General features: G+C 41.6%; 1 pseudogene; it reads right to left on the bottom strand.

The window, feature by feature from the left end:
• Nucleotides 1–11,871: 11,871 nt before the first annotated feature.
• LOC136388089 (m7GpppN-mRNA hydrolase-like) lies at nt 11,872–14,640 on the bottom strand (annotated as a pseudogene).
• Nucleotides 14,641–16,793: the final 2,153 nt, after the last annotated feature.

The following is a 16,793-nucleotide window of genomic DNA, read 5'->3' as shown; positions in this document are numbered from 1 at the left end:
TTCGCGGTTGCCAACGGCGGTCGCTATGGAGACGGAACTCGCCCACGTCCTCCGGCGCGCAGTGGACGTCACCTTCTCGGGCACGCGCACGCAAAGGTCTTGGAGACTAGCAGTAGCTCTGGGTTCCTTAGCTGCTTACCGCAATTATCGATTGCAAATCATGCTGCCAAGTTTGTGTCAGAGGAAAACCTGCCTTTTATTCTTTCTGCTGATTTCCTAGCAGCATATGAATCAATAGTTAGAAAAGATACCTGTTGTCTGCAGTGCTGCGGCGTGACCTGGCTTTTGGAGGGCTGGGTTCTAGTGCTTCCCCTCCACCCGCAGCCTTTAACAAACCACTCTTAGCTTCAGGTTCCACAACTGCAGAATGGAAAGCACTATCTAGGTTGTAATGGATATTTAAGAAATTATCATCTTTAAAGAGACTGACCAAAAAAAAGGAGCTTAATGTAACGTTAATGTACTTTCTCAATGTTCCGCCGCTGTGTTGGTTAATATCCCCCTACCTTCATTTTTATTTCGTTATCCTGTTATTCACTTCAGAAAACTTTAACCACCAATTTTTTATCACAATCATATTGTAATACACCCCATATTTGGAAAATAATGTGACCAACTTCTTTACAATGTAAAGGAAGACAAAAATAAACTGAAGAAAACAATATGGTAAATGAAAGAAACATTTTATTCGTTGCAACAATAATACACTATAATATGATAAATGCATAATAAAAACATTTGTAGTATTTTATATTGTAATTATGCTTAACATGCCTATTAATTTCTAATAATAATTGTTAGAAAAAAGTACTCATGTAGATACAAATACGTCACATCACACGCAATGGATCCACTGCATCAATCGAATACGGACATTTACAGATCAGTCTTCCAATATCAAAAAGGAGGACACTTTTCAAAGGAGGACGGAACTTACAAAAGAAGGACTGTCCTCCCTAAAGGAGGACAATTAGTCACCTTAAAAATAACCAAAATACACAATGAATTTTATTATTTTATAACAAGAACAACCAAAGGTGAGGAAATACAGAAATGAAACCTTGCTTCCTCCTTTTTTACCCATGACATCACTTTAAACTATTAAACTGCTGGTCATTTATTCCAATATTCCTCAAAGATTCTGAATTCAATACTTATCTTCTAAAAATGTTTACTACACGCTGCTGTGTGCTAAGTAATGAATTATGTCCTGGAGACCTAGTCCTTGCCCTTATGGTATTTTTGGTCTGCTCAGTCATCTCAGCCCTGAATTGAATCATCATCCTAGGGATTATAAACATATACAGATAGTATTTTATTTGCACTCAATAAACACAACTTCCTTCCAAAACTATATTATTTTAGAATTAGAAGGAGGGTCTTTTTACTGACTGAGCATCTTAAGATTTAAGAATGGGACCTAAAAAAAGCTGATGTGCTCTAAATTATAAAGGGAAATGAATTCAAATTCTCACAAATAATTAAAGAGGAGGGAGAGGGATTGGTGAGGTGGGATTCTGGCCACTAGATGGGGGAAAATCCAATCAAGAACTCAGGGTGACTGGGTACCCAAAAGAATTTTGAAAGCAAAAAAGGCTACTGGGAACCCAGAGATTCTTGCTCTGCAATGGGCATTATAACCCTACCTGAAAACCTTAAGCGGCTTACAAATGCTTGGTTTAGGTGAGTTGTTTCAGGTGGCAATGTGTGGAATGGCTGTATTTAGCATCCATGACAAGGTGGTAAGTAAAAAGGCAACACATCTAGAAACATGAGTCTAAAAAGTCAATGAGATCATTAGAATGTCATCCTCTCAGGAATTTTTAGAAATCTTGAGCAGACTTTGAACTTCCACAAGATATAAAATTTGAGTGTTTGAATTAAGTTTAACCCTTATGTCAAGAAACAGAAACTTCCCATGGGGAAAGAAATTTTCTGTATCTTGTTCAGTGCTGTATACCCAGAACTAAGCACAGAGTGGATAGACAATGCCCCTGTACTCAATTTAGCTTCAATAAAGAAGAAAGAATCTCAGAGATAATAACTTACACAAGGCCACAGAATAAGTTGTAGAACCAAGATTCATAACCAAATCCAATTCTGAACCAATCTCTAGACACTATATTCCAGCTTTAGAAAACCACTATCAAAATCCATTAGCTCTTTCCACAGCTAATCAGTGGCTACCATCCCAAGTGCTCATTATTTTTCACTAATAGAATGTAAACAGAAGGAATGTTTTTTATTTCTAAGACACAGTTTAATTTTTTTAATTGAATTTATTGGGGAAACACTGGTTAACATTAATCATATAGGTTTCAGGTTCTCAATTCTACCACACCTCTCTGTATTCCATATTGTTTGTCCCTCCCCCCAAGTCAAGTCTTTGTCCATCACCATTTATTATACCTATACCCTCCTCCACCTTCCCCCACACCCTGCAGTCACCACACTGTTGTCTGTGTCCATGAGTCTCTCTCTCTCTCTTTCTCTCTCTCTCTCTCTCTCTCTGTTCTTTTTTGCTCAATCCTTCCAGCCCCTCACCTAGCCCCCCCACACACACACACACAGCAGTTCTCCTGCCTTCTATGTCTGTCTCCATTTTCTTGTAGTTCGTACTATTCATTAGAGCCCACACATGAGTGAAATCATACGGTACTTGTCTTTCTCTGACTGCTTATTTGACGTAGCAGAATACTCTTTAGGTCCATTCATGCTATCACAAAAGATAAGATTTCCTTCTTTTTTTATGTATAATCAGTATTCCACTGTATTACTGTACCAGAATTTTTTTTATCTATTCATGGATTTATGGGTACTTGGGCTACTTCCAAATCTTGACTATTGTAAATAACACTACAGTGAACATAGAGGTGCATATATTCTTTTGAATTAGTGGTTTGGATTTCTTCAGACAAGGTTATAAGATAGTTCCATTTTTAATTTTTGAGGTAACTCCATGCTGCTCTCCACAGTGGCTACACTAATCTGCATTCCCACCACATTGCACAAGGGTTCCTTCTTCTCCACACCCTTGTCAACACTTCGCAGAAGTGATTGTACCTTCACCCTTTGCCAGCTGGATAAAAGTAACAAAGCTACAAGAGATGGCATAAAAGAGTAGGACCCAGGGCTCCTGAAGCACAGTGTAAAGTGAAGCCAGAAATTATTAAATAAGCAAGAAATACCTTTTGTGTCTTAGAACCATTATACATGTGTGGATACATTTTTAACAGTAATTTTGGCCACTCTACCCAATAAAGTAATTGTAGCAGCAGTAGGGTGCTAGTCAAAAAAAATTATGTGGGCATTAGTTTAGCGGTTGGCCAGCAGGCAGCATGAAAACGGGTAACAGGAGCTGGAGGACAAGGGGGAAAACCTTCTGAGCCAAGGCACCTTGATTATGGTCTATATTGTCATCTCTCAAACCTTTTGATGTCAGAACTTCTTTACACTTTAAAAATTATGAAAGACTATGAAAAATGTTTCTGTGCATTACTTCTAAAGTATTACAATAGATATTAAAAGTTTTTAAAAAATATTTATCTATTTATTTAAAAGTAGACCCTGGCCGGTTGACACAGCGGTAGGGCATCGGCCCGGCGTGTGGAAGTCCCAGGTTCGATTCCTGGCCAGGGCACACAGGAGAAGTGCCCATCTACTTCTCCACTCTTACCCTCCTTCTTTCTCTCTATCTCTCTCTTCCCCTCCAGCAGCCAAAGCTCCATTGGAGCAAAGTTGGCCCAGGCGCTGAGGATGGCTCATAGGCCTCTGCCTCAGGTGCTAAAATGGCTTCGATTGCAATGGAACAATGCCCCAGATGGGCAGAGCATTGCCCCCTGGTGAGCATGCTGGTTGGATCCAGGTCAAGCGCATGTGGGAGTTTGTCAGTCTGCCTCCCACCCTCCCACTTCTCACTTTGAAAAAAATACCCCAAAAAAATGAATATAAAATAATAAAAATATATATACAGTATATTATTATTTCATTAATGTTAAACTACAGAAAAATTGCAAGGATAATAATATAAACTGTCATATACTCTTTCCCTAGATTTAGCAATTTAGCATTTTGCCACATTTGCCATATCTATCTTTGCTGAACCATGAGAGGAAGTTGCATATATTGAAACCTTTTATCCTAAAATACTTCAGTGTGTCTCTCTTAACCACACAGCATAATCATGAAACTCAAGAAGCCTAAAATTAAAGTAATAGCATTATCTAATATAAAATCCATCCATAAAGTTCAAAAATTCCTCTGAAGATAGTCATTTATAGCACTTTTTCCCAACCAAGGATCACATATTGCCTTTAGTGGCCTGTCTCTTTAATCCCTTAAATCTAGAACAGTTCCTCATCCTTTCTTTATCTCTTATGACAATGACATTTTTTAAGAGTACAGGTCAGTGGTGGCTAGTATGTTCCTCAATTTGCATTTTTCTTCTTGTTTCTTAGAGGTTAGATCGGAAGATGTCTCTTTAATAAGGATACCACATAAGAGATATTATGTCCTCAGTGTCTTGCACCAGGAAGTATACCATGTCATTTTATCCCATAACTGGTGATATTAACTTTGATCATTTTGTTAGGGTGATGTCTTTAGATTTCCCCATTGTAGAGGTATTATGTTTATGCTTTTGTAATGAGAAAAATCCAAGGCTACTTAGAGACTGTAAATATTCTGCTCTCCAGCAAGCTTTCATCCAGGGATTTCAACATCTATAGATAATTCTGTCTAAATGGTTGCAAAATGGTGATTTTCCTAATTTCATTACTGGTATGAGTGTTAGTTCACGTACCACTGTCAAGAAGAATTGTCATCCCCACCCTACTGTTGCCGGGGTCCAGCCCCGGAGGGGATCCAGGGGTCCCACAGGAGGAGACGGCGTCGGCGAAATCGAGTGAGAGAGCCGAATTCTTTTCTTTCTCTTTATTCTCTAGTTAGCATTTACTGCCAGGCATCTCTACCAAATGCTAGTACAGCTCCTTTTTTATACACACACACCAAGTTACAATTACATGGTATTAATCATTGCTTCTGTTTCACTATGTTTACATGTTTCCAGATAACAGTTAATTTATATCTATAAACTACAAATCAGGTGGCAAATCATTCAAAGTACAATTAAAAAATAACTTGAATAGCGATAACATCGGTAAAAGCTTTTAAAGGATTAGTACTAACTAATAACTCAACTTTACTGTTGTTGTGAGTCAAGGGGCAGAGAGAGATTAACAGACAAAATCATTAAGGACTAGCAAATGACCACCGCTTGCTCAGGCAAATGGCCTTGAGTTTATGCAGTGTCCTAACTTTTCTCACAAGATAACAAAAGGCTTGCCCATTAAGAAATTGACATAACATTAAGAGTAACTTTTACTTAAAGATATATAGAGTGCACTCGCAAGATAGCTTAGTAGCAACATAATTTCAGAAGACATTAATTGCTATTGCTTCTATGGATGCCCCCCCCCATACCTCTCATTATCAGAAGAAAGAATTTTTGAGAAAGTACATAAATCTCATGAGAGTGTCTCACTGAGAAAGCCCAGCAACTGCCTTCAGTCATAAAACAATTCTCTTAGCAAAACATTCTTTTCTTGCTGACTGCATTCCCATCCCAGGCCACGCAACAGGCCATTCCATAACACCTTACCTAAGATTCTATTGTCTAGTCAAACTTTATTTATTTACTATATTCACACACTAGCTAAGTTCTAACTATATTCTTTCTAACATGATTAATAAGAAATTCTCCTACAAACTTAACCCTTTATGAGGGATATCATAGCCAGCCTCTTATGTTTATGAGCCCAGTTCAAGGGGCTTACAGGCTTTTCTGTGGAACTTACACCTTCTGTCTCATTTCCAAAGAAATTACTACAAATCTACAGGGAAAGCACGGTACTATTATCCCTGTGCCACAAATAATAGCACACACCCAGAAAAAGGGGGGGATATAAGGCCAGATTAATTCAAAAGATTAAAGGGGGAAGTATCGTGCCTTTCCTTGCGGTGACTTTGTCAACCCACAGCTGTTGGTCTTACTGCGGTGACTCTATCTTCTTTTGCTGTGACTTTGTCAGCCAGCAGTTGTGGATCTTCTTCTGCTGTGACCTAGTTAGCCAGCATTAGTGGATCGGCTCCCGACATACTGTTATATTTAAATTTTTAAGATTAAGTATGTATTTGTCAATTCTTTTTAAAAATTCATTGTTATAATCTGTGTCTATCATTATTCATTCATGATGCTCAAATTGTCCCACATTCAGTAGGTTGAGGTACATTCAAGCTAGCTCCTATTTCCTTTGTTTTCCAGAAATAATTACTGTTTATTATTAATTTTATATATCCTTTTTGTCTTTTTTCTGTATTACATATTTATGTTTTTAATTTTTTTCCAGTTACACTTTACACTCAATATGATTTGTATTAGTTTCAGGTGTACAACACAGTGGTTGGACAATCGTATACTTCATATAGTGTTCCCCTGATAGTTCCAGTACCTAATTGGCACTATACATAGTTATCACAATATTATTGACTGTATTTCCTGTGCTGTACTTCACATCCCCATGTCTTATTTCCTTTTGCCGTGTTCTCATCATTCTCTGAAAGTCTTGCTTTTTTCACAAGATCTTTCAAGGGCATTTAACACTTTTCCTCACTCTGCCCTGGAATCATCTGTTTCTCCAGAGTTGGATTCAGTTTGGTGGAGAATGGAATTTAGAAATCAACATGTGGAGACACATAATAGATTTCAAAATATTAAAAAGGCACCGTACCTGTTTCCTTGGGACACTAACATTACCTGAGTGAACTTGGTAATTACTTTCATTTCTTGAAGCTTGATTCTTCATCTGAAAAGAAATTGGAATCAATAAGCATGAATTTCCCTCTCTTTTTATGGAATTTATTAGGGGTACACTAGTTAACAAAATTATACAGCTTTCAGGTGCACAAGGCCCCAACATATCTTCTGTACACCGTAATGTGTGTTCACCACCCCCTTCAAGTCAAGTTTCTGTTAAGTACGTGTTTCTTAAACTTTTCTGAGTCAGTGACATGTTTGGACATTTGATAAAAGTTATAGTCCCAAAGCCCCAGAAACAAGCTTAAGTAAAAAAAATTGCATATTTATGGGGCGGGGGTATTAGGCTCTGAAGCTCAGTGGAGGTTACAGATACCGGCATTAAGCGATTTCTAGGGTCTCTTCAACTCTTAACAGTTTGTTAATCTATAAACTATTGTGTTGCTGTCAGAATGATTTCCCAGAGACATCAAAATGTGCAGGGGTCTATATAGAAACAAAATGAGGAAAAGATACAAAGAAAGGAACCAGTGAGCAATGCATTGCTCAGCCACAGTTCTTTGCTCCTGCCAAATTTAGGCTACACTGTAGTCCTAGTGAGAGGTTTCCACGGGAAGATCCTGGGGAGGGCTGAGAATGCCAGCACTTGGGGAAGAGATCACAGGCCAGTGGGGTGCTGCACTATAGCTCTGCCCATCGAGCCTACTCTTGGCTTTCAGCTGGGAGGCAGGGAACCAGGTGGGCCCAGGGACACCCTCGCCCCTAACAACAAAATTACTAAAAATTAAATGATTTCTAGATGACAACAAACAAGTGAAAAATCACTCACCTGTCACAGAAATGCAGTTTTTATATCTTTAATAACTGACAGAAGTCTGGAATGCTAGAACCAACCATAAATATGCTCCAGGGGACCCAAGCAAAGCACCTGTATTTCTGGAGAGAACAGTAAGGGCTTCCAAACACAATCATGTAATGAATTCATTCTTAAAAACTCTTACCTTTTGTGACTGCATGGGTGGACCTAGAGCTATTATGTAAGTGAAATAAGTTAGAGAAAGACAAATACTAATTTCACTTATATGAGGAATCTAACAAAATAAACACACAAACAAAACAAACATACTCCTAGATAAAGAGAACAGACTGACAGCTGTTAGAAGGAAGGGGGTGGGGCTGGTGAAAAAGGTGAAGGATTAAGGAGGACAAATTGGTAGTTACAAAATAGTCACAGAGATGCAGATTATAGCACAGGGAAGGTGGTCAGTATTACCAAGATCAATATGAATAGGGCCAGGTGGGTGCTTTAACACAGTGGGGAGACCTGTCTGTGAAGCACATGATTTTATAACCACTCTGTGGTAATCTGAAACTAATTCAGAATAATACTGATTGCAAGTTGTAATTAAAATGCTATATATATGTATACCAATATATATATTTATAAATATATTTACAGAAGTGTTCACATCTGCTACATTGAAAGATGCAGGATTGTAAATAAGCTAATTCTTTTTTTTTTTTAATTCAGTGAAAAGAGGGGTGACAGAGACAGATTTCTGCATGCACCCCACCAGGACCCACCTGGCAAGCCCACTAGGAGTTGATGCTTTGCCCATCTGGGGCGTTGCTCCGTTCATTGTTCAGCAACTGAGCTTTTCTTAGCACCTGAGGCAGAGGCCACAGAGCCGTCCTCAGCATCTTGGGTGAACTCACTCTAATTCAGCCTACAGGAAGGAGGGGAGAGAGAGAGAAAAGTGAGAGGGAAGCAGTGGAGAAGCAATTGGGGGATTCTCTTGTGTGCCCTGGTTGTGAATTGAACCCAGGACATCCACACACCAGGTTGATGCTCTACTACAGAGCAAATTGGCAAAGCCTAAATAACCTAATTCTAAATGCAATGCTGCAATTGTGAATTATCTTGCTTAGCATCAAGAGGGTGACACTTTTACTAATAAGTAGAATTTCTTCTTTAAAATCAGGCCATTTAAAAGTTAAAGTAAAGCCTGACCAGGCAATGGCACAGTGGATAAAACACTGACCTGGGATGCTGAGAATTCAGGTTTGAAACCCGAAGATCCCTGGCTTGAGCACAGGCTCACCAGCTTGAGCATGGGATCATGGACATGACCCCTGATAACTGGCTTGAGGCCAAAGGTTGCTGGCTTGAAGCCCAAGGTCACTAGCTTGACCTCAAAGGTCACTGACTTGAGCCCAAGGTCTCTGGCTTGAGCAACGGGTCACTGGCCCAACTGGAGCCCCCTGGTCAAGACACATATGAGAAAGCAATCAATGAACAACTAAGGTGACATAACTATGAGATGATGTTTCTCATCTATCTCCCTTTCTGTCTGTCCCTATCTATCCCTCTCTATATATATTTCTATACCCCCCCCCCCACAAAAAAAGCTAAAGTAAGAATGAGAAGGTGATTAATTACAGTAGCATTTCTTTTGATGGTCCCATAAGGTGACACAAAACTACTAAGTAAGCTATTTATAAAGAATAAAGATTTCTACAATAAAATTTATAAACAGTGTGTATTTTGTAGATACCTCATGTAACAAAAATTTTAAAACCCACATAGCAGATGTACCCGCATGCATATGCTCATGCTCCCCTCCCCCACAGAGAAATACCTGCACTGAGGTCAGAGCAGCCCAAACACCAAAGTCCCCTTACAGCCCCAGTGATTGTTCTCAACTGTAGCCAAAACCCTTCTTAAAATGGGCACTGCCCTCCTCACTTGGATTTAAGAATCCTGAAAGAGCAAAATACATTCCTAGTAAAGAGTTATATTGTCCCTTTCATGTTCGGATCCTCTCCTAGACAGATGCTTAGTTGTACTTGGGTGACCTGCACACCCCTTCTATTCTCACTCCACACCCAGGGCCTCCAGCAGCTCAGTCTCTACCATGAAATAGAACCAAAGAGAACATTGGTTTCCTGAGATCAACACTAAGATGCAAAATGAAACCTAGTATTGTCAGTATTCCATATGCATTTACAGAACTGTAATACAGGACAGTTGTTCATGGGAACAAAATCATTGTACAACACAGAGGGTTCTGGCCGTGTGGCGAAGACATGACCACAGCAGTTTCTCCGTGGTCTCTGCTCCCCTCTCGCCAGTGGTCTCACAGGGAAAGGGACTGCCTTCAGCCCAACACCAAATTAGAACACCCACCCTCCCAGTCCTCCTCCAGGCCAAGGGTTGTGTTCCTTCATGAAGTGCTAACAGATAATTTTAAACATGAACAGTGTGTAGTTGATGCTGGCTCTAAATCAGTGGTGGGATTCAAATAATTTAACAACTGGCTCTCTACCCTAATGACCATTTTAAGTATAAATATATACCAAAAGGTAGTTTATTATTTCATGCATTTAATACTTAAATAAGAACAATAAAAGAGGTATACAAAACTAGATTATAAGAAAGTTTTAAAATATTAATAAAAATATAAAATAATACTTGACAAAAAACAATAAAACTGTTATTTAAGATATTTCCATATTGCTTATTGATTGGTATCCTCATTTGCAATTATTTTTACCTATGAATGAAATGGACATTACTCTAGGCCAGGGGTCTCAAACTCAACTCAGCATGTGGGCCGCATAGCAAGATCACAGCCATTCGGCGGGCCGCACTAGGTCTACAAAAGGCAACTGTTACGCAACACTTTTCTCACTGCAGTTGAAAACAAAAAAAAATCAGTACAACAAGCACATGCAGTTTACTCAGTGTCACAAAACGACCAGAAACTGTAGTTCGCATCACAACTGCTGTTAACTAAGCTAATATCTAGCTAGGATGCTAGAGAAATAAAAAATACAAGTAGGCCCCTAGGCTTACTTAATTTTATCCAAAATATTTTGAACTTCGTGGATTAGTCTGCGGGCCGCACAAAATTGTTCAGCGGGCCGCATGCGGGCCACACAAAATTGTTCAGCGGGCCGCATGCGGCCCGCAGGCCGCGAGTTTGAGACCCTTGCTCTAGGCACTTAGAATACACTGTTGTGCAGATGAACATTAAAAAAGAGTAAAGAATGTAAATTTGTAATTTCCACATTGGCCGGCTGCCCAGGCACTCACCTACCAGAGAACCCTGATTATAAGTGTCATTTTAACAACCGGTTCACTGAACTCAGAAAAAAATTAGGTATCTGTTCTGCTGAACCAGTGCGAACCAGCTGAATCCCACCACTGCTCTAAATAAATCCTTTCAACCACACTCCAAGCACAGGGGGATGAGAGAACCTAAGTCAGGGGTCGGGAACCTTTTTGGCTGAGAAAGCCATGAACGCCACATATTTTAAAATGTAATTCCATGAGAGCCATACAATGACCCGTGTAGGTTACACATTATCCAATAAAAATTTGGTGGTGTCCCGGAGGACAGCTGTGATTGGCTCCAGCCACCTGCAACCATGAACATGAGCAGTAGGAAATGAATGGATTGTAACACATGAGAATGTTTTATATTTTTAATGTTATTATTTTTTTTATTAAAGATTTGTCTGCAAGCCAGATGCAGCCATCAAAAGAGCCACATCTGGCTTGCGAGCCATAAGTTCCCAACCCCTGACCTAAGTGGATAGAAGCAAAGAAATGCATATAATATCACCAAGGCAGATGAACAAGCTTCTTGACTTCTGTGAAATTTCAGCTTTTGCATTCTTTTAATAATTGTGTATTTAAGATTCTTTAAACATTTCAATATAAGGTGACTATTCTTGCAATCACTGAAGTGTGTGGATAGAGCATCCCCAGTGACTTGGCTACTTGAAAACTCAAATACTATTTTCTTCATCAGAATATAAAATAAAAACTACAATCAGAGAAAAAAAAATCCTGGCAAAAAAGCACTTAAATTTATTAGCCAAACACTGAAATGGTATATTTGTAGAAAAGTTTATAACAGCATTTACAGTTCAAATTCATGTTTATTTCTGCTCTCTTGTACAGAGAACAATTTCTTCAGAAACACCATTGCCTCCTTCCATTTTTACAAAACAGACCCAGCTTTTAGACTTCTGTTAATTATTTGATGCTATCAAAAGCCCAAGATTTTCATTATGGCGTTATGGTCAAGCATGAAACTCAATAAGGCTCTGGATGAAGAGGGGAATTTGCAATGTCCATTTCATGCCCCAGACTGTCCCTCCACATATTCTAAAACCTGGTCTTCACCAGAGACAGATACGTCACATGTAGTATCTCTTTCAAAATTATCTTGAAGTTTTCATGGATAAAGAATTTTTTTGTTTTCTTTTGCTTTGCTTTGTTTTGTTTTCCCATATTTTATAAAGAGATTCCGCTGCTTGGCTGGCTGCCTGTGGACCCCACTTGTCTTGCTATTTGCTTAGGCAAGTCTCAATACTGTTTTCTGCCATGTCTCCTCAGACTTTGATTCTTTGCTTTTAAAAGATCAGACATTTCAGAATGATTATTATATGGCTTTTGCTGCTTGGTCACCTGTGCTATACCCACTGGTCACCAAAAGAACCATCAGGAAATAACTGCTGACTGTGGTGGAATTTGGTTTGACTCCGTTTCCACAGTGAGTTTATCTGATGTGCTACCAGCTGAAGAAAGTTCATTGTCACAGTCTGAGGAATCTCCAAATTATCCAGAAAGCCAGTCCATTAATGTTCCAAAAAAAGGAATAGCCATTATAAAGTTATGAGAAGCCAAACTAAGTTTAAATTTGGGGTTATTTCATTTCTGTGACATGGTGATTTCTCTATGGAGAATCACACAATGTTCTGAATCTCTCCTCAGGTTCTCAGGTTACATTTTTTATCTTAGAATTCCTGGAATGATGCACAAATGAGCAAGCTGGTCATTGATTTAAACTTCTATATAATTCTTGTTACAAAAAAAAAAAATAGTTGCTATGAAAACCAGGGCCTTAAAAGCCCACTCTGGCGGTAAACCCTGAGCAGCTCCTTCTTATTTACTTTTCCACTGTGAACGGCCCAGTGTGATTTGGATAGAACCCTCAAACTGGCAGTACATTTTCAAGTGTCTCATCAAGAATAATTGCACCATATGTTGATATTGCCAGTTTCTATTCCTCCCAGTCATCCAAAACTCTCTCCACATCTTCACTCTGAGGCAACAAAATTGGACACAACTGAAGACAAGTTGAGCAAAGCCCCTTCTCCCACACCGAGGTCATCCTTGTGTGTTCTGCATGTAGAAATCCAAGTAAAACCAATGGGCGAATTTAATCTGCAAACACAATGAAATAGCTCTCTGTGCTGGAAATGTACTAAATAAATGGGCCTCGGAGGTTGTCCAAGATGCTGCCTGGGACGAGGGTACAGCATGGAGACTCTGGCCACTGGAGAGCAGCAGAGGCTTGTCTCACCCGCTTCATCCCAAGCACACCAAGTTTGTATCAGCTCTTCCCCTATGTCTGCTAAAATTGCTTCCTCTGCTTCTGAGCATGAAGCACCTCCTTGAAAATCAGCTGACAGCTGGAATGAAGAGAACAATCCTAAATGACCAGAGTCCACCACGTGGGGGATCCCAGGGCAGAACCGGACCTCACAAGGCCCGTCCAGCAGGACAGGCCCAGCCCTTCTGACTCCCAGCCCAGCTCCCTGCCCAGGCCACTCAGGGCTGCTCCACATCAGTCAACACTGCAGACAGACACAGGGGTCAGGAGTCAGGGAGGCGCTAAGAGAGTGGGCTGGAGGGCTGGAGGATATATTCTAGACACTGATGGGCCCTGGACCTCAAGTGCCTGCATATGACCTGGTCCTTCAGGATGAGAATCATAAGATGAGGAACTGAGAATGAGTTTTTTTAAAAAGAGCTTATGGATAAGAAAGTATAAATAAATGCTTCTTTATACTTCCGGCGAGCAGGTGTATTTTTGTCCTCCTTGATCCTGATCCCTGTGGGCAGAAGCAGGCTATGGGTGTGGAACTTTCTTTTTTTTTTTTTTCATTTTTCCGAAGCCAGAAACGGGGAGGCAGTCAGACAGACTCCCGCATGCGCCCGACAGGATACACCCGGAATGCCCACTAGGGGGCGATGGTGTGGAACTTTCAATAAGAGGAGAGGGACAGACCCTGGCCTGGGCAGGTTTGGAACTTTCAATAAGAGGAGAGGGACAGACCCTGGCCTGGGCAGGTGTGGAACTTTCAATAAGAGGAGAGGGACAGACCCTGGCCTGTTGGCTCAGTGGTAGAGCATCGGCCTGGTGTGCAGGAGTCCAGGGTTCGATTCCCGGCCAGGGCACACAGGAGAAGCGCCCATCTGCTTCTCCACCGCTCCCCCTCTCCTTCCTCTCTGTCTCTCTCTTCCCCTCCCGCAGCCAAGGTTCCATTGGAGCAAAGTTGGCCCGGGAGCTGGGGATGGCTCTGTGGCCTCTGCCTCAGGCGCTAGAATGGCTCTGGTTGCAACAGAGTGACGCCCTAGATGGGCAGAGCATCGCCCCCTGGTGGGCGTGCCAGGTGGATCCCTGTCGGGTGCATGCAGGAGTCTGTCTGACTGCCTCCCGGTTTCCAACTTCAGAAAAATACAAAAAAAAAAAAAAAAAAAAGAGGAGAGGGACACCAATTTTGGTAAGCAGAACCCAAACATGTCACAATATCCTTGAATCGCCACAGCGGGTGGGTCTATTGCTGAGATGACAAGCCTGCAGTTTCTGCCCCAGCAAGGACCGAGCCAGGCCAAGCCTTACTGTGCTCTCCTGCAGGTACTGGTCCCAGACCCCGGCTGTCAGTCTGGGTCCAGCATCACAAGGCAAGTCCGGAGACACAATCACATGACTGACCAGGGCTGAGAGGTGGGTCCTCAGTAAACACATGTCTGCAGTAGGCAGGCTTTGCCGCGGGAGAGGGAAGTGGTCATCATCCGCATTCAGCCTCCTTGCCTTGTCTTAGGGAGTCTTCAGAGTGCCGTCCACTTCTTAGTGAACCCTCATGACCCAACAAGTTCCCATCGCCCTCCATTTACAGGTCAGGAAGGCTAGGCTCAGAAGGGTGAAGTCACTTTCTGGCCTGACTGCTTAATAGGTCTGTCACCTTGGGGAGGACCTATCACATTTTCAACCTTGCTCAGGGTGACACCACGTCCTCTGCTGGAATCTAAGGTATTTAATTCACAAGCTGGAGGCAGAGAGGGGAGGGCAGGATGGGGCTAGTGACTCTCCAGGCTCTCTGGGCCTCTGGGTGCCTCTGGCTCACATCGAGAGAGAGAGAGCAGGAGAGGTGGACCACTCTTGTTCAAATTGCAGCCGGATGAGATGGCCCTGGCAAGTCAGTCACCAGGGAGATGCTCCTGCTGCTTTCAAAGAAGGCCATGTACCTTTAAACAAATGCCCACCAATCTGCCACCTTTCACCTCTCCACCTTGGGCATATGGAGGACACAGTGCCTGGCACACAGAGGCACTAAAAATGCTGACTCATGTGTGTTTTGACTGTGTCTCTTCCCTCTAGCTGTTTCCTATCATGTCATCCTTATTGCCCACAGAGGAAGAGGACCTGGACCAGAGTCAGACTTGCCCTTGAGAACAACAGGATGATGATGATGATGACGGTGAAGATCAGAAATGCTGCTTAACATCTTACAATGTCCAGCACAGCCACCATTACAACAGATAGTTGCATGTGAGGAGCCCTGTCTGAATAAACTGACTCAACTGGGGTTTCCTCAAAGGCAGACAAGGATTCAAGTGCACGTAGCTCATCTGGGAGGTGTCCCTGGAAGCACAGGTAGGGGAGAGGTGAAGTGGAGTGGGAAGGGGAGGCAGGGAGTAAAGGGTTAGTTACCACACAAGGTCCCACTGTGGGAAACTGTGGCTTGAAATCCTGGGGGCCCTGGGGGGGACGTCGATCACACATTTTAGAGTTTTCTGAATGGAGGGTGAGGAGGCTAGGCTCTTGGACATGAGGCCTATACATGAGGGCAGTGCTCATTTCCTGGTAATTTTTGCCCCACCCATGGGCAGAGGACCCTGGTGGCTGGAGAAACCCCTCAGGCAAAGAGACCCTGAGTCTGGGAGCTGGCAGTTGTTGGTGTGCACAGAGGGGTGTTGGTGGGCACAGCTGGCATCTGTCCCACCGGCACATGCAGGGCCACAGAGGTTAACATTAATACTTACCCACACTACTGGTCTGGCTGGAGCTGAAAGGTGTAGCCTGGCCTAGGACAGACTACACCCGCCAATGACCTCTGGAGGACAGATACTGACCTCTGCACAGGAAGTGACCAGCTTTGAGAATAGCATTCATCACACCAAGGCCCAGGAGTACTCACACTGAAGCTTGACCTTAAATAGAACACACTAATAGTGTTCTAGTTATGCTACTTTAAAAAAGTCCTTATTTTATTTATATAAATACTTGCAGATTAAATTCTATGATGTCTGCGTGCTGCTGCAGGATAAAGATCAGGGTGAAGGGGTGGGTGGATGGCTTTAAGGCTGGGTGATGGCTACTCAAGTCCTCTCTATTTTTATGTTGGAAATTCTCATAATCAAACATTTTTTTTTTTTTAATAATAATTTTATTTTTTTAATGGGGTGACATCAATAAATCAGGATACATATATTCAAAGATAACAAGTTCAGGTTATCTTGTCGTTCAATTATGTTGCATACCCACCACCCAAAGTCAGATTGTCCTCTGTCACCTATCTTGTTTTCTTTGTGCCCCTCCCCATCCCCTCTCCCTCTCCCATTCCCCCCTCCCCCCCGTAACCACCACACTCTTATCAATGTCTCTTAGTTTCACTATTATGTCCCACCTACGTATGGAATAATACAGTTCCTGTTTTTTTCTGATTTACTTATTTCGCTTCGTATCATATTATCAAGATCCCACCATTTTGCTGTAAATGTTCCGATGTCATCATTTCTTATGGCTGAGTAGTATTCCATAGTGTATATGTGCCACATCTTCTTTATCCAGTCATCTATTGATGGGCTTTTTGGTTGTTTCCATGTCCTGGCCACTGT

The sequence above is a fragment of the Saccopteryx leptura genome, chromosome 1 (assembly GCF_036850995.1).
Source record: "Saccopteryx leptura isolate mSacLep1 chromosome 1, mSacLep1_pri_phased_curated, whole genome shotgun sequence".
Classification (NCBI taxonomy): Eukaryota; Metazoa; Chordata; class Mammalia; order Chiroptera; family Emballonuridae; genus Saccopteryx; species Saccopteryx leptura.
Note: the sequence above shows the minus strand (reverse complement) of the source record. Positions and strands in the feature narration are given on the sequence as shown.